Genomic DNA, 22,256 nt, shown 5'->3' with positions numbered 1-22,256 from the left:
CACCATTCATGTTGTGAATGACAATAACCACAACATTATCCCACTCCATTGTACGGGTCATGGCAATCACCATGATTACACACGTGAATCCCATAGCGATCAATCAGAAGTTCCCCCAGCTCCTCCAATAATGAAAAAAAGGTATATGTAAGAGAAGAAAAAATACCACTACTCCCAATTAATATTCCTCAAATTTTTACCTTTCTCCCCCTCTATCATATAATTAAGAGTATATTTATATATTCTTCTGTCCCTAAATATCCATCAATTCCATTCACTAACTCAGTCTTCATCTTTAATCCATTTCACTTCCATAAATTCTTCGCTGTATCTAGCGAATATTTGGGAGTTCCTGTGCAAACTCCTCCGCTTTCCGATAATCAGTAAAAATTCTTCTTTTTTCATCATCCAAAAAAATTATCAGTGTTGCTGGGTGGCACAGTATAAAGTTCTAACCCTTTTCCCATAAGACTTTTTTCACTGGGTTAAATTCCTTCTTTCTCTTCAAAAGGTCATAACTTATGTCAGGATAGAAAAGAACTGTTTTCCCTTCTATCATCAATGGCCCGTTTCTCTTTCTGGCACATTGGGCAGCCGCCTTCAGGATCCTTCCTTTATCTTGATATCTTAAGCATTTTATCAAGGTTGGTTTTGATCATGTTGAGATTTTGGTCTTAAGAATCTATGAGCCCTTTCGATTTCAATTAACTGATTTCCCTCTTCTATTTCCAAATTTTCTGGGATCCATTTTTGAAAAATTTTTATTGGATCTTCTCCCTCTGTACCTTCTTTAAGACCAACAATCTTAATATTATTTCGTCTGCTAAAATTTTCAAGCACGTCCACTTTTTCCAACAACCATTTTCTTTCTGATGTCCAGGCAAGGATATTGTCATCCATTTTGTTCACTCTATCAATGGTGTCTCCATTATTTCTTCCAACTTTTTAAATTTCTTATCCATTTCTCCTGTTTTTTCACAACTTTAGCAAACATAATCTTCATATTTTTAATATCTGTTTTTATTACTTTTAATGTTTTTAATTCTTTTAATTCATGCATTATTTGCACTAAGGCTTTTCTTATGTCTCCAGGAAATCTTCCACTTCCAACCTCTTCAAGCTGTTCTTCTTCTTTTCCCTCCTCATCTTCATCTGTGTTGTCCAGAGAATCCGACTCCACCTCGATTCACTTTCACTTTCAATCATAGCTGGGATTTGTAGTTTGATTTGCTCCTGTTTGCGCATGCCCATTTCTTCACGCATGTGCAGTTCCCGTTGCTCCTTCTTAGAGACTATTGACGTTGCTGCAGTTTCCTGTTCTACACCGCCGGAGGCATAGTGCACCTCGCCAAGAAGAGGTCCAACCTGAGTACGAGGCTCCGTCATAATGGTCGGCCTTGTTTCCTTTCCAGTTCGTGCTGTCTTCAAAGTAGTAGTTTTCTTCTGTTTCTGTTTAGGAGACATATCTAAAGACAATCCTGAGTAGTTTATAAGTAATTTTTAGAAAGTATTTACTAACGTTTCTTCACTTAAACATTATTTTACTGTTTTTTTATGGGAGAGCTGGATTTCCACATCTCGATCCTACGTCATCACGTGACGTCCCCGGTATTACTGTAAGTTTTGTAAGAACTTCGCAGACATCGCTCTCCCCCTAACGAAATTCCTCGGGAAGAGTGAAAGACTTGTATGGAGTGACCTTTGCCAGGAGGCATTTGAACGCCTGAAAACCATTCTGTGTTATCATCCTTTGCTCAAAGCAGCTGATTTCAATAAAACATTTTCAATTGTGGTAGACGCTAGTGCTGAAGCTGCCGGGGCAGTATTTTTGCAAAAGGATGATGATGAAATTGAACATCCAGTAGCTTATTTCTCAAAGAAATTTAATGCACACCAGAAAAATTACACCACTATTGAAAAGGAATTCTTATCACTCATTTTAGCATTAAAACATTTTGCTGTCTATATATGTCCTACACAGAAGCCACTTGTAGTTTACACTGTCCATAATCCATTAGTGTTTCTGAGTAAAATGAAGGATAAGAAGAGAAGGTTACTTAACTGGAGTCTGATCTTGCAAGAATATGATATGCAAATAAAGCATGAAAGGTACTGACAACATTATAGCAGACTGTTTGTCTAGATGTTAAGTTTAAGTTTGCATAAGCTTTGCTATGTTACCTGATAATTATACATGTATTGCTTTAAGCTGTATAATCGATAGTTAAGACAAAATCTTTGCTCCCTGATCAAAGGTTTTCTTAAACGGAGGGAGGTGTGACGAGATCTGAAGGATTATCCAATATGGACTATTCCTTTAAAAAGAGAGAGAGAGCAGAAAGCGTGTGTGCTATTTCAGCGAGAGAGAGAGATCAACGAAAGCCTGTGAGTTGTCTTGGAAACAGCAAGGCGGAACTATATGATGGACAGCTGGTGTTCAGCACTTGTGGAATATATACAAGGTCAATTGGCTTTGTAATCAGACACACCAGAGACACAAGGAGGACACTGACACTGGTTGAGCTTTGTGTGCCCACGACATAGGTGGGGGTTTTGCTCACAGTGTGGACAAAGGGGTGACTGGTGGAAAGCTATTGGTGTGTTTAACCCTTGCCTGGGTTGATAGCTTTACCGTGGGAAACTGGTACTCTCTTTTGTGTGGTCACAGTTGGTGATTTAATAAGTTTCGGGAGCAGGATGACGGACGGGAAGATTCAAACGCATCAGCACATCTCTCTCTCTCTCCCTCCAATCTACTCAATTCAATATCCAGAACTGAACTTCCTTCATACCTATACCATTGTAAGACTGTATCATTTCACCGCCTAAGCCTGAAGAAGTTTGGGAATATTATTTACTCACTTATATATGCATATATTCTGATGACATGTTTGCCTTATCTTGTTTTATAATACTTTCTCAACGTTGTTACTAATAAAATAGTGTTTATAATGGAAGACTCAGACTCCAGGTGTGCCCATTTCTGCTGTTCCTTTATAACCCGTTACGGGCACGTAAAGAAAATTGGGGGCTCGTCCGGGATATGAACAAATTCATGGGAGCCATTCTGGAAATTTTTGGGGGCTTGATTCAATAGTTGATCTGATTGGGGGGAATACCTTCTCAGTTGCATGAGTGGAATATCAGCAGAAATGGAGGTTGAGGTTAATAGGTTTGTGGCAGAACCAACCTCTGAGGTGCTGAATGATGCTAAGAGGGATGAGCCATTGGGAATTGCTCATAAGTTAAAAGTATGTGGGCAGAATACAACTTTGAGACCTGTCTTCTCCAGATAGCTGTAAAATACAGAAAACCATAGAAGTTGTTGATAGAAAGAAATCAACCCCCCTGCACAAAATGAAAAAGAAACAAAAACTCACAAACCCCAACCCCCCATATGCCTTCTCCCCAAAACCATTAATCTTCTGACCAATTAAAAACCTATCAATCTCTGCAGTGAATATGTCTAATAACTTGACCTCCACAGCCATTTAGGACAATGAATTCCACAGATTCGCCATCCTCTGGCTAAAGGAATTCCTCCTAATCTCTGCTACAAATGGATGTCCATGTATTCCGAAGCTGTGCTCTCTGGTTGTAGACTCCCCACGATAGGAAACATCCTCCCTACACTCACTCTACCTCGGCCGATAGGTTTCAATGAGATCCCCTCCTCTTTCTTCTAAACTGTCCAGCCAATACAGGCCCAAAGTCATCAACCCTTTCTCTCCCGGATCATCCTGCCACTTTCTCCTGTGTGTGTGGGATTGTGCTGAGTTGGAGAGTTGGTGGCTGGGAATAATTCTGTACACAATTCCCACACCTCTTACAGAATGAAGAGTCAATAATGTCTTTACCCACAGGGGAGTGACTAACTGAGAGGTTCGGAGGCCCAGCCACTCAATGTGTGAAAGACAGGGATTAATAGACACAGGAGAATTGTGTTATTTTGTTACTCATAGACACAGCACGATAACCGGACCTTCTGGCCTAACCAGCTCACGCCCCCAATTACACCATGAGACCAATTAACCTAATAACCCCAGCATCTTTAGAATGTGGAAGGAAACTGAAACAGCCAGAGGAAACCCACAGGGGGAACGTAAAAACTGTGGTGGGAATTGAACCATGATTGCCAGTGATCTGCTAACCACTACACTACCATGCTGACCCTACAGTGACAACCCTACTGGGCCAATTCTTCTGTGCCAATCCTACCAGGCTGACCCTACCATGCCAACACAGCCATGCCATACCAGCCTACACATGCTGGAAATCCAGAGCAACACACAAAATGCTCAGCAGGTTGGGCAGCATCTGTGGAAATGAATAAACAGTTGAAGTCTCAGTACTGGAAAGGAGGGGGTGAAATCCTCTAATAGAACTGGAAAGAAAGGGGGACAAAGCCAGACTAAGAAAGTGAAGGAAGGAAGGGTTATAGGTGAGAACAGGGAACCAACTTCCCTCTCACCTGACCTGCCGAGTCCCTCCAGCACTGAGGGGCTTTGATAGATTGTTGATGTTATTGCTTATGAGAGCTGGAGTTAGTGCAGTAAAGTTATCACCGAGGTAAAAAGATAGTCTGTGTTCTCAGTGGAGTGACAGAGAAAATGAGATGGGCTGAATGGCCTCTTATCCCTCCTGTCCCTCATATTCTATTTGACTGCAGGAGTTGCCGATAGCTTTGGACAGCCCAGTTTAAGACACAAACCAGCCTCCCCTCATTTGACTCCATCCACACTCTCTGCTACCTCAGTAAAACAACACCCACCCAGGCCATTCCCTATTCTCCCCTCGCCCATCGAGAAGAAAATACAAAGGTCTGAAAGCACATACCACAGGCTCAAGGACAGCCCACTGTTACCAAACTCTTCAACAGACCTCTCTTACACTGAAGATGATATCACTTTATAAAATTTATTTTCAGATACGGCACGGTATCATGAACCTCCTGCCCTACAAGCTCACGTGGCCTGTTACACCCATGTGACTAATTAACCTACTGACCCGTAAATCTTCAGAATTTTGGGAGGAAACCGGAGCGCCCAAGGAAGCACACAAGAATTGTGTATTTAGAGTTTCAGTAACATTGTGCATATATTGTATGATTAAGCATTCTTTGTTATTTAAATAATTCATTATTGTTTATAGGTAAAAGTACGTGAATGGCATACGTCATCAAGACATCACGTCATGTGCACCTCGCTTAAAGTGAAAACCAAAGTTAGACTTGTATTCCTGGCTCTCTTGTTTTCCTTTCAATTAGTTTTATGTTTTGGAGCTACAAAACACACTAATGGGGAGAACTCCTTGCAGAGAGCAGCCCAAATGATCCCAGATAACTGGTAGTGTAATACTGCTATGCTAACCACTATACTACTGTATGAACTCCCCCCGCCCCCTCCCCTCCAGTAGCTTTTATACTTTCTGCATTGTTATTGTTTTGCCTTGTTCTACCTCAATCACTGTGTAATGAACTGATCTGTATGAACAGTGTGAAAGAGAAGCTTTCACTGTATATCAGTGCATGTGACAATAGGAAACAAATACCAACTCTTTCTCCCCCCAATCTGACATGGGATCAAAATGCCCTGAATCATCATCCCCTTGTTAAATTCCATCTGCCATTCCCTTGCCCACTATCCTGAGATAGGTACCCCTGATTGGCATTGGTTCTGCTTGGACTTTCTCTTGTTAGAGATGACTGTCATCTGACAGTTGACTCCTCATTTCTAATGGAGCCCACAGTCAGGGTGGAGGAGCAACATCTCATATTCTGTCTAAGTAGCCTCCAAGCTGTTGGTACAGATATTGATATCTCCTTCAGATAATTTTCCCTCCCACTTCCCTCTTCTTCTATTCCCCACTGTGGCTTCTTCCCTCTTCTCTTCACCAAACTATAATCCTTCCCTTTCTCCTATGGTCCGCTCTCCTCACCTGTAGGATTTCTTCCTCCCCACCTGGATTCACCTATTATTCTACCTTTTGGAGAAGCAAGTCAGAGGATCAGAACGGGAGTGCGGTGGGAGCCATTTTTTCTTCTTCTCATTGGACTTAAGAGAGGCGGGACAGCGCAGTCGTGTGACGTCAGCGGGGAAGATTTTAAAAGGACACAGCCTTAAACAGCGGGCAGCGGAGTGAGCCGGGAGCAGAGTGTAGGCTTAAGGGCTGAACGGGTGAGGCAAGGTAGGTTTAGGTTTCAGTTTTTCCTTTTATTTGAGGAAAGGGGGAAGTAAGAGCTTGAGGGCAGCTTGTTGTTCCCAGTGTCGGACGTGGGAGGTCCTGGAGTCTCCTAGCCCCCCGGACGTCCACATCTGTGCCAGGTGTGTCGAGCTGCAGCTCCTAAGGGACCGTGTTAGGGAACTGGAGCTGCAGCTCGATGACCTTCATCTGGTCAGGAAGAGTGAGGAGTTGAGTTACAGGCAGGTGGTCACACCGGGGCCACGGGAGGCAGGCAGGTTGGTCACAGTTAGGAGGGGGAAGGGGAAGAGTCAGGTACTAGAGAGTACCCCAATGGCTGTACCCCTTGACAATAAGTGCTCCTGTTTGAGTACTGTTGGGGGAGGGGACCACCTACCTGGGGGAAGCAACAGTGGCCGTGCCTCCGGTACAGAGTCCGGCCCTGTAGCTCAGAAGGGTAGGGAAAGGAAGAGGAAGGCTGTAGTAATAGGGGACTCGATAGTCACGGGGTCAGATAGGCGATTCTGTGGATGCGATCAGGAGACCCGGATGGTAGTTTGGCCACCTGGTGCCAGGGTCCGGGATGTTTCTGATCATGTCCAACATATCCTGAAGTTGGAGGATGAGGAGCCAGAGGTCGTGGTACATATAGGTACCAATGACATAGGTAGGAAAAGGGAAGAGGTCCTGAAAGGAGAATAGAGGCAGTTGAGAAGAAGGACCGCAAAGGTAGTAATCTCGGGAATACTGCCTGTGCCACGTGACAGTGACAGTAGGAATGCAATGAGGTGGAAGATCAATGCGTGGCTGAGGGATTGGAGTAGGGGGCAGGGATTCAAGTTCCTGGATCATTCAGACCTCTTTTGGGGCAGGCGTGACCTGTACAAAAGGATAGGTTACACTTGAATCCTAGGGGGACCAATATCCTGGTGGGGAGATTTGCTAAGGCTACTTGGGAGACTTTAAACTAGAATGGTTGGGGGGTGGGAATCAATTTGAAGAGACTAGGGGAGAGGAGTTTAGTTCACAAATAGAGAAATCTAGTAGACAGTGTGTGAGGGAGGATAGGCAGGTGATAGAGAAGGGGAGCGCTCAGACCAAAGATGTAGGGGAGAAAGAAGAAAAAATAATAAAGTTGTTTGCACCGTTACGGATAACAGAGAGGAAGAGGTGGAGAGTTTCTTAAATGCATCTACTTTAATGCTAGAAGCATTGTAAGAAAGGTGGATGAGCTTAGAGCATGGATTGGTACCTGGAAATATGATGTTGTAGCTATAAGTGAAACATGGTTGCAGGAGGGGTGTGTTTGGCAAATAAATACTCCTGGATTTTGTTCCTTCAGGTGTGATAGAATCGGAAGGGCAAGAGAGGAGGTGTTGCATTGCTTGTCTGAGAAAATATTACAGCGGTGCTTTGGCAGGATAGATTAGAGGGCTCGTGTAGGGATGCGATCTGGGTGGAATTGAGGAATGGGAAAGGTGTAGTAACACTTATAGGGGTGTATTATAGACCACCTAATGGGGAGCAAGGATTGTAGGAGCAAATTTGTAAGGAGATAGCAAATATTTGTAGTAAGCACAAGGTTGTGATTGTGGGAGATTTTAATTTTCCACACATCCATTAGGAAGCCCATTCTGTAAAAGGGCTGGATGGTTTGGAGTTTGGTAAATGTGTGCAGGATAGTTTTTGCAGCAATACATAGCGGTACCAAAAAGAGAAGGGGCAGTGTTCGATCTCCTGTTAGGGAACGAGATAGGTCAGGTGATGGAGGTATGTGTTGGGGAGCACTTTGGGTCCAGTGATCACAATGCTATTAGTTTCAATATATTTATGAAGGATAGGACTGGACCCATGGTTGAGATTTTTGATTGGAGAAAGTCTAACTTTGAGGAGATGCGAAAGGGTTTAGAAGGAGCGGATTGGGACAATTTGTTTTATGGGAAGGAGGTAGTAGAGAAATAGAAGTCATTTGAAGGTGAAACTTTGAGGGTACAGAATCTTTATGTTCCTGTTAGATTGAAAGGAAAGGTTAAAAGTTTGAGAGAGCCATGGTTTTCAAGGGATATTGGAAACTTGGTTTGGAAAAAGAGAGAGATCTACAATAAATATAGGCAGCATGGAGTAAATGAGGTGTTCAAGGAATATAAAGAATGTAAAAAGAATCTTAAGAAAGAAATTAGAAAAGCTGAAAGAAGATATAAGGTTGCTTTGGCAAGTAAGGTGAAAATAAATCTGAAGGGTTTCTACAGTTATATTAATAGCAAAAGGATAGTGAGGGATAAAATTGGTCCCTTAGAGAATCAGAGTGGACAGCTATGTGTGGAGCCAAAAGAGATGGGGGAGATTTTGAACAATTTCTTTTCAACAGTATTCACTAAGGAGAAGGATATTGAATTGTGTAAGGTAAGGGAAATAAGTAGCATAGTTATGGAAACTATGATGATTAAAGAAGAGGAAGTACTAGAGCTTTTAAAGAATATAAAAGTGCATGGTCCTGACAGGATATTCCCTTGGACCTTGAGGGAAGTTAGTGTGAAATGGCAGCGGGTCTGACAGAAATATTTCAAATGTCATTATAAATGAGGATGGTCCCGGAGGATTAGCATATTGCTCATGTGGTTCTTTTGTTTAAAAGGGTTTCTAAGAGTAAACCTAGCAATTATTGGCCTGTAAGTTTGACGTCAGTGGTGGGTAAATTAATGGAAAGTATTCTTAGAGATGGTATATATCATTATCTGGGTAGACAGGGTCTGATTAGGAGCAGTCAACATGGATTTGTGCATGGAAGGTCATATTTGACAAATCTTATTGAATTTTTTGAAGAGATTACTAGGAAAGTTGACAAGGGTAAAGCAGTGGATTTTGACTATATGGACTTCAGTAAGGCCTTTGACAAGGTTCCACACGGAAAGTTAGTTAGGAAGGTTCAATCATTTGGTATTAATATTGAAGTTGTAAAATGGATTTAACAGTGGCTGGATGGGAGATGCCAGAGAGTAGTGGTGGGTAACTGTTTGTCAGGTTGGTGGCTGGTGACTAGTGTGTCCAATGTTGTTTGTCATATACATTAATGATCTGGATGATGGGGTGGTAAATTAGATTAGTAAGTATGCAAATGATACTAAGCTAGGTGGTGTTGTGGATAATGAAGTAGGTTTTCAAAGCTTGCAGAGAGATTTAGGCTAGTTAGAAAAGTTGGCTGAAAGATGGCAGATGGACTTTAATGCTGATAAGTGTGAGGTGCTACATTTTGGTAGGACTAATCAAAATAGGACATACATGGTAAATAGTAGGGCATTGAGGAAAGCAGTAGAACAGAGTGATCTAGGAATAATTGTGCATAGTTCCCTGAAGGTGGAATCTCATGTGGGTAAGGTGGTGAAGAAAGCTTTTGGTATGCTGGCCTTTATAACTCAGAGCATTGAGTATAGGAGTTGGGATGTAATGTTAAAATTGTACAAAGCATTGGTGAGGCCAAATTTGGAGTATTATGTACAGTTCTGGTCACCGAATTATAGGAAATATATCAAAAATTAGAGAGTACAGAGGAGATTTACTAAAATGTTACCTGGGTTTCAGTGCCTAAGTTGCAGAGGAAAGTTGAACAAGTTAGGTCTTTATTCTTTGGAGCATAGAAGGTTGAGGGGGGACTTGATAGAGGTATTTTAAATTATGAGGGGGATAGATAGGGTTAATGTGGATAGGCTTTTTCCATTGAGAGTAGGGGAGATTCAAATAAGAGGACATGAGTTGAGAGGCAAAAGTTTAGGGATAACACGAGAGGGAACTTCTTTACTCAGAGAGTGGTAGTTGTGTGGAACAAGCTTCCAGTGGAAGTGGTAGAGGCAGGTTCAATTTTGTCATTTAAAAAAAATTGGATAGGTATATGGACAGGAAAGGAATGGAGGGTTATGGGCTGAGTGCAGGTAGGTGGGACTAGGTAAGAGTAAGCGTTTGGCACGAACTAGAAGGGCTGAGATGGCCTGATTCTGTGCTGTAATTGTTATATGGTTATATAGTAATATCTTCTCCCATCTTCTTACTTCACCCCTGCCCCCACCCACCTGGCTTCACCTATCACTTTCTGGCATGGCCTACTTCCCCTCCCCCCACGTTCTTATTCTGGCATCTTCTTCCCCTTTCTTCTCAGAGCTGAAGAAGGGCCTCAGCTCGAAACATTGACTATTATTCATTTCCACAGATGCTGCCTGACCTGCTGAGTTCCTCTGGCATTTTGTCTGTGTTGCTCTGGTTCCAGCGTCAGCAGAATCTCGTGTCTGACAGTAGCGTTGTGAATGCATCACTTGCCACTTCTCAGCCCGTGCACAGACATTGTCGGAAACTTGCATGCAAGCGCTGTTTCACTTACCAAGGAGCCGCTAACAGAAGGGAACGATGCACACGGTAGGCTTATTCAGAACATGGGATCCAGGGCCTATACTATTCTATGTTCTAAGTTCTATGTTGACATGTCAGGAGCGGACGTGGAATGGACCCAAATGCAGGATGCAGGCACTGAAGTACTTGGGGTAGGACAGGATGGGGATGCCATGGCAAGCAAGGGGTAATGCAGGCGGGGCTGGATCCCGGAGGTCAGGCAGGCAGAGCAGGATCCCAGAGTTCAGACGGGGCAGGAGGATCCCAGAGTTCGTGACAGACAGGAGGATCCCAGAGTTCAGGCGGGCCAGGAGGATCCCTGGGGCAGGCGCATAACTCCTGGGCAGGGCCGCCTCCCAGGCAGGATCATTAAGGCCCGGGCAAGACACAGAACCCTGGGCAGGTGCGGGCACAACCCATAGGGAGCAATGGGTGGAAAGGGTCGGAGTCCTCAGGGCGGGCCGCGTGGATCCCAGGGAGGGCCGCCTCCCAGACAGAAGCACGGCCTAGAGATGGCACAGACACCTGGGCAGGTGTGGGGCACAACCCATCGGAACGAGGGGAGGAAAGGGTAGGAGTTCTCAAGGCGGGCCGCATCCTGGGCAAGACTGCCTCCCAGGCGGAGACACGGAGGCCTGGGACAGGTACGGACACCTGGGCAGGTGTGGGGAACAACCCATCTGAGGTGAGGGGTAGAAAGGGATGGAGTCCCTCTGCTAGACAACGGCAGACGGCCTGGCTTCCCCAATGGAGGCGAGGGGCAGGAAGGGGCAGAACCACCCATAGGGTAATGGCAATGGCCTGGCTTACCCAATGGGGACAAGGGACAGGACCACCCGAGGGGTAACGGCGTTGGCCTGGCTTACCCGGGTGAGGTGAGGGAACAGAAGTGACCTGGGTTCAGGGTGAGCAGCAGGACTACTGTGATACACCGGTAAATTGGGAAAGGCAACCGACAACGTGACAGCATGGGCAAGGCGAATAAGGCGGAACAGCAGGACCAGTGCACATGAGAGATGCAGGGGAACAAGACCAACTGGACAGAACAGATACAGAGCAGGCCGGCAACCAGAGCAGAACCGGATCCTGAGCAGGCGAAACAGGAGCGGGATTCGGAGCCGGCGCACCAGGTGCGGAGCGGGATTCGGAGCCGGCGCACCAGGTGCGGAGCGGGATTCGGAGCCGGCGCACCAGGTGCGGAGCGGGATTCGGAGCCGGCGCACCAGGTGCGGAGCGGGATTCGGAGCCGGCGCACCAGGTGCGGAGCGGGATTCGGAGCCGGCGCACCAGGTGCGGAGCGGGATTCGGAGCCGGCGCACCAGGTGCGGAGCGGGATTCGGAGCCGGCGCACCAGGTGCGGAGCGGGATTCGGAGCCGGCGCACCAGGTGCGGAGCGGGATTCGGAGCCGGCGCACCAGGTGCGGAGCGGGATTCGGAGCCGGCGCACCAGGTGCGGAGCGGGATTCGGAGCCGACGGACCAGGTACAGAATGGGTTAAACCAGCTTGGGAGCAGGATGACCCCCCAACTCGGCTCAGTCCCCGAGCCCCTTATAAACACCTGCCCCCTAATAGGCGACAGGTGTACCTCGTTAAGCCAAGGTGATCCAATGGTACCTTGTGACAGGAGGGCTAGCTGCAAGGCCCGGAGTCCGGAGTCTGCGAACCGGAGCAAGACCCGGAAGGCGGGCTCTGGACCGGACCCTAACATGACACTCTTCAGTCAACATCTCCCTCTGATCTTGCAAAGGAAGATAGGGCTCTGAGGACAGTGAGGGCTTTCCACTCCCCCCCCCCCCCCCATGCAATTTCTCCTCTCTCCATCTGTTGGAAGCCAGTGTGATGAGATCTGAAGGATTATCCAATATGGACTATTCCTTTAAAAAGAGAGAGAGCAGAAAGCATGTGTTCTATTTCAGCGAGAGAGAGCAACAAAAGCCTTTGAGTTGTCTTGGAAACAGCAAGGTGGAACTATATGATGGACAGCTAGTGTTTAGCACTTGTGGAATATATACAAGGTCAACTGGCTTTGTAATCAGACAGACCAGAGACACAAGGAAGACACTGACTGTGGCTGAGCTTTGTGTGCCCACAACAAAGGTGGGTTTTGCTCACAGTGTGGACAAAGGGGTGACCGGTGGAAAGCTATCAGTGTGTTTATCCCTCGTCTTGGTTGATAGCTTTACTGTGGGAAACTGGCACTCTCTTTAGTGTGGTCACAGTCGGTGACTTTAAAAAGTTTCGGGAGCAGGAGGATGACATGGAAGTTTCGATGACATCGGCACTGGGAAGACAAATCATCTCTCTCTCTCTCTCTCTCTCTCTCTCTCTCTCTCTCTCTCTCACTGTGTTGGATGTCTCCCTCTCTTTCTTAATAGCAGCACAGTTCATAGGGTCAATCCTGGACCCTGTCACAAACTAGGGTCATTTCTGGACCCCACTACACCCCCCTTCCTTTTAAGAAAATTTTTACGAAGGAAATTTTTTTTTAGTTTAAATGTACATTACAGGGTTTGAAAACACACATATATAATCAACGGATAACAGAGTAAGAAGTGTACAATTTTGAATTTAACATCTAGATAAACAATCAGCTAAAATGTTGTCGGTACCTTTTACATGTCTTATTTTTAGGTCATATTTTTGGAACATCAGACTCCAGTTCAATAGCCTTGTGTTCTTATTCTTCAAAGTAGTCAGAAATACCAACGGATTATGATCTGTGTAAACTACCAGTGGCTTCTGGACGGGACAAATATAGACTTCGAAATGTTGTAAAGTCAGAATAATTGGTACTAACTCCTTTTCAACAGTGGAATAATTTTTCTGGTGCACATTAAGTTTCTTGGAGAAATAAGCTGCTGGGTGTTCAATGTCATCCACATCTTTTTGTAACAATATTGCCCCAGCAACCTTGTCACTAGAATCTGTTGCTACAGAGAATGGTTTTGAAAAATCAGGTGCTTTGAGCACGTGATGATAACACAATATAGTTTTTAGCCATTCAAACACCTCCACGCAAAGGTCAGTCCATACAAATCTCTCGCTCTTCCTCAGGAGTTTTATTGGAGGAGAGCAATATCTGCAAAGTTTTTACAAAACTTTCGGTAATACCCCACCATTCCTAAAAACCTTCTCAAAGCTTTCTTGCCAGTTGGAATGGGAACCTCAGCAATAGCTTGTACTTTTGCTTGTACAGGAGCCAGTTGGCCCTGGCCTACCACATACCCAAGATATCTGACAGTGGCGTGGCCAAATTCACTTTTAGCAAGATTCACTGTGAGATTTGCCTCGGACAGCCGTTTGAACAATTTTGCCACAGCCACAATGTGCTCTTCCCACGTGTCACTCCAGACCACTGAGTCATCGATATAAGCCCCTGTGTTTTCCAAACCTCTAATCACCGAATCAATCATTCTTTGAAATGTCCCTGGAGCATTTTTCATTCTGAAAGGTAAAACATTATATTCGTACAGCCCTGAAGGTGTGACAAATGCTAAGATTTCTTTAGCCCTTTCGGTCAAAGGAACACAACAATAGATAGATAGATAGATAGATAGATACTTTATTCATCCCCATGGGGAAATTCAACATTTTTTTTTCCAATGTCCCATACACTTGTTGTAGCAAAATCTCATTACATACAATACCTAACTCAGTAATAATATGATATGCATCTAAATCACTAACTCAAAAAGCATTAATAATAGCTTTAAAAAAAGTTCTCAAGTCCTGGCAGTTGAATTGTAAAGCCTAATGGCATTGGGGAGTATTGACCTCTTCATCCTGTCTGAGGAGCATTGCATCGACAGTAACCTGTCGCTGAAACTGCTTCTCTGTCTCTGGATGGTGCTATGTAGAGGATGTTCAGGGTTTTCCATAATTGACCGTAGCCTACTCAGCGCCCTTCGCTCAGCTACCGATGTTAAACTCTCCAGTACTTTGCCCTTTCAGCAAGTCAATTTTTGTGAGGTGCTTAGCCTTTCCCACTGTATCAATACAATCATCTACTCTCGGGATAGGATAAGCATCTGTTTTGGTTACTGCATTTATTTTCCTGTAGTCGGCACAAAATCTCATGCTACCGTCCAGTTTGGGAACAAGAACAAAGTGCGCCACCCAGTCTGAGGTAGATCACCTAATGATACTGGCTGCTAGCATGTATTCAATTTCCTTTCCACCAACTTGCTTTTCTCTAAGTTCATTCTGTAGGGATGTTGTTTAACGGGCTGGGCTGAATTTACAATGACATCATGCACTGTCTCGGAACATCTGGAAATAAATCCTTATGCCTGTTAATTAACTCTGTCAATTCGATTCTCTGTGCAGGCTCCAAATGACAGACTTTATCAGTAAGGTCGGTCAAAATAATGGAATTCTCCAGTCTGGTTGGCATGATATTTAACTTGTTAAAATGATCTTGCCCCTCATTATCAGATTCCACAACCTCATTTGTTTTCATGACAGTACTGATTGGTGCTATCTCAGAGTCATAATACGGTTTTAGCATATTTATGTGCACTAATTGACCAGCCTTTCTCCTATCAGGAGTTCTGATAACATAGTTCAAAGAGTCAATCTTCTTAATTACCTCGTAGGGTCCATGAAATTTCGCTGGGAGGGGATTGGTCACCAAGGGAAACAAAACCAGAACTTTATCTCCAACTTCAAACACCTACTGGGGAGCTCTTTTATCATAACAATGTTTCATTTTGACTTGGGAGTCTTGCAAATTCTTCTTTGCAAGGTCGCATACCCTACTAAGTCTCTCACAGAATTTCAGAATATAATCTATCACACTGACACACACTGTCAGGTTAGACCACTGCTCCCTAAGCAAAGGTCTCTTTGGCCTATGGCTGAAAACGAGCTCAAATGGACTAAACCCCAGTGATAACTGAATGGTATGCCTCACGGCAAAGAGTAATAGGTGTATAGCCTCATCCCAGTCTCTGTCATTCTCCTAACAGTAGGTTTTAATCATCTTTTTTAAAGTTGAATGAAACCACTCCAAAGCCCCTTGAGACTTCAGGTGGTAGGCAGATGATATAATTTATTTAGCCCCCAGCTCAGAAACTATCCATTGGAATGTTCTTGATGTGAAGTTACTTCCCTGATCCGATTGAATCTCTTTAGGCAGACCTACCAGTGTGAAAAACTTTATGAGTGCCTTTACCACAGTTTTTGCTTGAATGTTTCTAAGAGGCACAGCCTCAGGGAACCCAGATGCAGCACACATAACAGTTAACACATACTGATGACCAGCTACAGTCTTTGGCAATGGGCCCACACAGTCCACTATGACCTGGGAAAATGGTTAACTAAAAGCAGGTATTTGCTGAAGTGGTGCCTTTGGGATGGCCTGATTAGGCTTTCCCACCACCTGGCATGTATGACACCTTCTGCAGTAAATTGACAATGTCTTTCCTCATGTTAGGCCAATAAACCTCCCTCGTAATCCTGTGTACTGTTTTCTTTACTCCGAAATGTCCATAAAGGCACCTTGTGGGCCAGGTTTAAAATTTCAGCCCTGTAAACCTTTGGAACCATTACTTGATGCACAATCACCCAATCCTCATTTGCAGGCACCGTAGCAGTTCTCCACTTCCTCATCAACACCCCATCTTTAAGGTAAAATCCCACTGACTCATTCTGAATTTCCTCCTCAGAGAGAGCTGTCTCTTTCAAAGCCACAATTTCCGAATCTTTATTCTGTTCCTCCATAAATTCTTTCCTCGATAAAGACAAGTCTGTCTCATCCCCCTTACTCTCCTTAGCCGTACAATCCTCTAAGTCCTGTTGATACAGGGATGGTAGGAAAGTCTCGGACAAATCAACATTTGTATCAGCAGCCTTTTTCAACATGCTTCTAGTTACTGCGCAGGCAGGATAAACTTCAGAACCTATGGGCGGGTCCTCAGCAGCAGCAGGCTTGCTTGTTAGCTGAACCACTGGATACACAGCTCCACCTGCAAGGTCATTACCCAGTAAGACATCAACATTGTCTATGGGTAGTTCAGATTGCACCCCTATTGTGACTGGTCTGGATACCAAGTTGCACTTCAGAATTATCTTATGCAAAGGTACGGCCTCAGTCCCTTTTCCAATACCTTTGATAACATTCACTTCACCAGTCTCCATCTCAACACTAAATTCCAAAACACTCTTTAAGATTAATGACTAAAAAGCTCCAGTATCTCTCCAGATTCTCATTGGAACCGGGGTTAACCCCTCCTTTACAGACACAAACCCATTCGAAATAAATCTCGCATCCTTCTTGAACTTGGCCTGACCCCCTCCTTCCTTTAACCAGCTTGATACAGGCATTTGGGGTTGTCGCCTTTCCTTTTCCCTTATCTGTTTTTTGAGCAAAACACCTAGACGCTACATGACCAGGCTTCCCACAATGGAAACAAGTTAAACTGGGGAATGTTCCTCCTGACTGCTTCTCTTCCTCCTTAACTTTTTCGCTAGTCCCCAGCTTACTTTCTGGCTTAGACGGTGGGCTATCTCTGTTATCCCTGTTACCCTTTTGATAGCTGTTGTTCAGGAAAAACTTTACCTTGTGGGTTAAAGCATACTCGTCTGCTAACTTAGCAGATTCTGACAGGGTCTTAGCCTCTTTCTCATTCAGGTATGTTCTTATGTTGTCAGGGACACAATTGTTAAATTCTTCAATCAATATTAACACCCTCAATTTGCCATCATCCTCACTCATCTCTTCTGAAGTGCACCAATGATCAAAGTACACACATTTCTCATAGGCAAACTCCACAAAGGTTTGGTTCCACTGCTTCCTCCAGAACCAACTCATAAGCCTTAAGTATAGCACCTTTCGCTTCATCATAATCATTTGCGTCTGCTGTGGACAACGCCAAATATGCTCGTTGAGCCTTCCCCATAATACACATTGTAACAACACAGCCCACTTATCTCTCGGCCAGTGCTGATTTACGGCCACTTTTTCAAAGTGCAGGAGGTACTTATCGATTTCTGTTTCCTCAAATGGAGGTACCAAATTAATTCTTGACTGATATTAAACCTCACCCCACGGTATGCCACATGCTCTGCACGTTGCTATTTCTCTCTCTCTCTCTCTGGAACTGTCTGTCTTTCTGTTTCTTCTCTCTACTTTTCTGCTTCTTCAGCCTCTAACTTAAGCCCCTCTAGCCTCATCTGTTCCAGATGTACCTGGACTTCCCCTTTCCCTATAGGAAAGCCCTCTAATGCCTCCTCATCAAATTCCTTTGCCAGGACATAATTTTCAGCTATTTTCCGTTGAATTTCTGCCTTTGTCGTACCCTTCTTGACCTCTGTCAGTCTCAATGCATCAACAACTTCCCACAACACTTCCTTTTTAGCTTTCTTTAAGCCCATAGGGTCTGGTCTTTCTAGAAAACCCTCAACGTACATTTATGCTGTTTTTCCACACAACGAAATCAAATAGGGGATTTCCTCCAAATCAATTTGAACAAGCCCACACACAATTGTACAAATCCCGGAAGAGCCCCCAATTTTGCTACGTACCCCATGACGGGTTAAAGAACCAGCAGAAATGGAAAACATATTTTGGAGTCTGGGATTGCTATTAACCCATAGCGTTTATTAGCTACTTGGAAATACAGTGCTATAAGGGCAGATAAATCAAACAGGTTAGCAATGATATATACCTACATGAGTGTGGAAATAGGAACAAAACTAGGCTCTTTCAAACCTAGGGGTGGATGGATATAGTCTTACGATGATGAAGCAAGTTCAGTTCAGTTCGAGGTAGTTAATTGAGTAACGTTGGAGAGAGAGAGTGAGGTGAGAGGTGAGCTGATGCCGTCGATCTTCCTGTTGTCTTCCGAAGCCCTGTTGTAGTCACCGACTAGGACCATAACATGTGTGACCATTCTTCAGTGATGGAATTATCATCCAGGCAAGGGTGAACACACAAATACTTCCCCACCGGTCACACCTTTTCATACTGCGAGAGCCACTGATCCATTTCCCCGAATTGATACTCCAAAACCCCACCTTCCTGTGGGTGCAAAAAACTCCTTCAGTATCTGAAACCGTGTGTCTGGCTGTATCAGCAGACCTGGTTTTTTTCTCCACATGTTGGACACCTGCTATCCATCAACCTGCTTCGTCCTCCTCTCTCTGTAAGAGTTTTACAAGCAGGCAAGTGTCTTTGTGGCAAGGTAAACAAGCTTGTAGAGAAACCATAACATCAATCTTTCTATCAATCTCTGTCCCTCTCTCTCTCTCTCATTGCATTGGATGCCTCTCTCTTGCTCTTAATAGCAGCACAGTTCATAGGGTTAATCCTGGACACGGTCACAAACTAGGGTCATTTCTGGACCCCGTCACATTCCATTCATTCTGTCATAGTATTTGTCAAGACTTGGACACAGCTATGATTGGATGCCTCCTTGCATTCCACCTTGCCTGATAAATTGGACTGTCGAGTCAACTGACTCTGAAGGCTAGTAATATTCGCGTAATTCTTCATTGTTCTTTTCATTCTCAGTGTAGGCTACATTTTCCATTTGCGAGTTTCAGTTAATGGTCCTGTTTGGCCTAGTGTTTACTGTTTTCTTTTCCCAATAACACGGTTTGCATTAAAGTCTGTGAACTATCGATCTGATTCAATGTCTTTTGCTCTGCACTTGGGCCATATCCAAACCTTGTGAGACCTATACCTTCATGTTACTGTACAAGGCATATTTATCTTCCAAACTCACCTGGAAGTTCGCTTCATAGAGTCACTGAGCACTACAAGATAGAAACAGGTGCTTTGGCACCACCGTAACCCAGTTAAAGGAAGTTCAGCATCAAAGGAGTCACCTTTTGATGATCCAAATAAAAGCCCAAGGATTGAGAAATTCAGCAAAAGGTGAAGGAGAAGCTCAGTGAGAAATAAACAAGCTGTTAGAACTTCTATTGTTAAATAAAAAGAGATTCGGGTGATACGTACCACGTAACAGGTTAAAAAGGACCAGCAGAAATGGACACACCCGGAGTCTGAGTTTTCCATTATAAACACTATTTTATTAATAACTACGTGATAAAATAATATAAAACAAGATAAGGCAAACAGTTTAGCAGAGTAAATGCATATGTAAGTGAGTAAATGAAGTTCCCAAATTTCTTCAAGCTTAGGTGGTGAAATGATAGTCTTACAATGGTATAGGTATGAAGTCATTTCAATTCTGGGTATTTAATTGAATAGGAGGGAGAGGGAGAGGGAGAGAGAGAGAGAGAGAGAGAGAGAGAGAGAGAGAGAGAGAGAGAGAGAGAGAGAGAGAGAGAGAGAGAGAGAGAGAGGGAGAGGGAGAGGGAGAGGGAGAGGGAGAGAGAGAGAGAGAGAGAGAGAGAGGGAGAGGGAGAGGGAGAGGGAGAGGGAGAGGGAGAGGGAGAGAGAGAGAGAGATGATTTGTCTTCCCAGTGCTGATGTCATCGAAACTTCCATGTCATCCTCCTGCTCCCGAAACTTTTTAAAGTCACCGACTGTGACCACACTAAAGAGAGTGCCAGTTTCTCACAGTAAAGCTATTAACCAAGACGAGGGATAAACACACTGATAGCTTTCCACCGGTCACCCCTTTGTCCACACTGTGAGCAAAACCCACCTTTGTTGTTTGAGCGGATGAAAACCTGTCAGTCCTCAAGATGGGTGGGTGGTGCTTGGAGAAGCAATGTGGAAGGTTGTAGAATCAGAACGGTGAGCTTTGGTCTCCACTCCCGTTGTTGCAGGTGTGATCTCTCTCCCTCTCTGAGCCTTTCTGAGACACCAATGTGCTGGATTATGGACTGCAGATTTGATGGACTCTGGATCAAGGTCTCTTTGAGGGGTTTCTGCTGTTGCTTGCATGGTGGGGGGTGGGCAGTTGGGGTGTGGTTAACGGTTTTACTACTGCTTGTGTGGGGAGAGTTGGGGCACGGATTCAGGGCTTCGATGTTTCTCTCATTCATTCTATGGGGTTTCTTCTTTTGTGGATGTCTGTGAAGAGTAGGATTTTCAGGTTGTATACTGTATACATTCTGATATGAAATTAACCTTTAAACACTTGGATACTCTTCTAGACAAACTTCTGAACAGCGATTTATTGCAGACTTCAGTTTTCCTTTGAGGATGTACCTTTGAGACAACTAAATGATCTGGCACGTTTGTGATCTCCTGGGAGGTCTAGCGAAGATGAGAGTGGAGAATGCCATCACTGGAGATGGCAGTTTCAAGGCCTGATGGTGGAAGACAAACTCATGATCAGTTCCATTGCTCAGTGCCAAGATTAAAATTCTCCGTTTCCGAACTCCTGTCACAATTAAGCAGCAGAGTGTCTCAATTAACTGAAGGGAATCATGTCTATTTTCTCAAACAGTTTTTGTTTTTTAAGAGTCATCCCAATAGGCAGCTGCCCCAATTAACCAATGACTCAACTAACCAGAATACACTGTATTTCAGAAGCATAGACATGCCAGGAGGAGTCAGTAGTGAGTGCTGTCTCTCCTGGATCAAGGATGGAAATGGTGCAGCCTCCTCCCCCTGGGTTCAGTCGTCCTTGCCGATTACTGTTTCTTCACCACCTCCGCATAGATCACCTCTGAAACACAAAAATCAGATATTAGTTCAGACAGTGAGGGAAGATTGAAGGCTGAGGATTGAAGACTGAGATTTGAAGGCTGAAGATTGAAGACGGAAGACTGAGGATTGAAGACTGAAGATTGAAGATTGAGGATTGAAGACTAGAGATTGAAGCCTGAAGATTGAAGACTGAAAGTGAAAAGACTGAGGACTGAAGATTGAAGCCTGACAATTGGAGACTGAAGGTTGGTGACTGAAGATTGAAGACCGAGGTTTGAAGACTGAGGATTGAAGACTGAAGGTTGGTGACTGAAGTTTGAAGACTGAAGGTTGAAGACTGAGGATTGAAGACTGATGATTGAAGACTAGAGATTGAAGACTGAAGGTTGAAGACTGAGGATTGAAAACTGAGGATTGAAGACTGAAGTTGGCCTGCCCAGAAGTTAAGACCCAGGGTTGGCATGTCTAGAAATCCAAGACCTGATGTCTGTGAGTCCACTGGCAGCTGAAGGCCCGGAGGTGGTCTCTCCCAGGGTTGGAAGCCTGACGGTGTGGGGGGGTGGGGTGAGAGGAAGGAAAGGGCTTGTTTGCAGTGCTTGTTTTTTTCATGGTTGTTGTTCTCTTGTTGTTTGTGTTGCTCTGCTGAACATTGTGGGTGTGCGATGTTGGTGCCAGAACATGTGGTGACACTTGTGGACTGCCCCCAGCACATCCTTGTGTTGTGTTGGTTCTTTACGCAAATGACACATCTCACTGTCTGTTTCGATGTATGGGTGATAAATACATGAATCTGAGTCGGAGACTGGCCAGGCCTCTCTGATGAACAGGAAACTCAAAGGGCCTGTGTAGTCAGCTCACCATTCCCTATTCCTGTCTCGTACGCCACTGTCTCCCAGCTAGTGTCCTCACCTGTGCAACAAGAGCATACAAAGTATGCTTCCCTCCCCTTCTTCCCCTCCCCTTCCTTTTATTCTCCCTCTCCCCCACCTGCTCCTCATTCCTCCTCCCTCAATTTTCCCCCTTCCCCCTCCCTCTCTCCTTCCATTGCTCCATCCATCTCCCACTTCCACCACTCTCTCCCTTCCTACCTTGCTCTCCTCCTCTCTCTCCCTTCACCCTGCTCTCACCCCC

The sequence above is a fragment of the Hemitrygon akajei genome, chromosome 6 (assembly GCF_048418815.1).
Source record: "Hemitrygon akajei chromosome 6, sHemAka1.3, whole genome shotgun sequence".
Lineage (NCBI taxonomy): Eukaryota > Metazoa > Chordata > Chondrichthyes > Myliobatiformes > Dasyatidae > Hemitrygon > Hemitrygon akajei.
The sequence above is the reverse complement of the archived record's forward strand: the minus strand, read 5'-3'. Positions refer to the sequence as shown.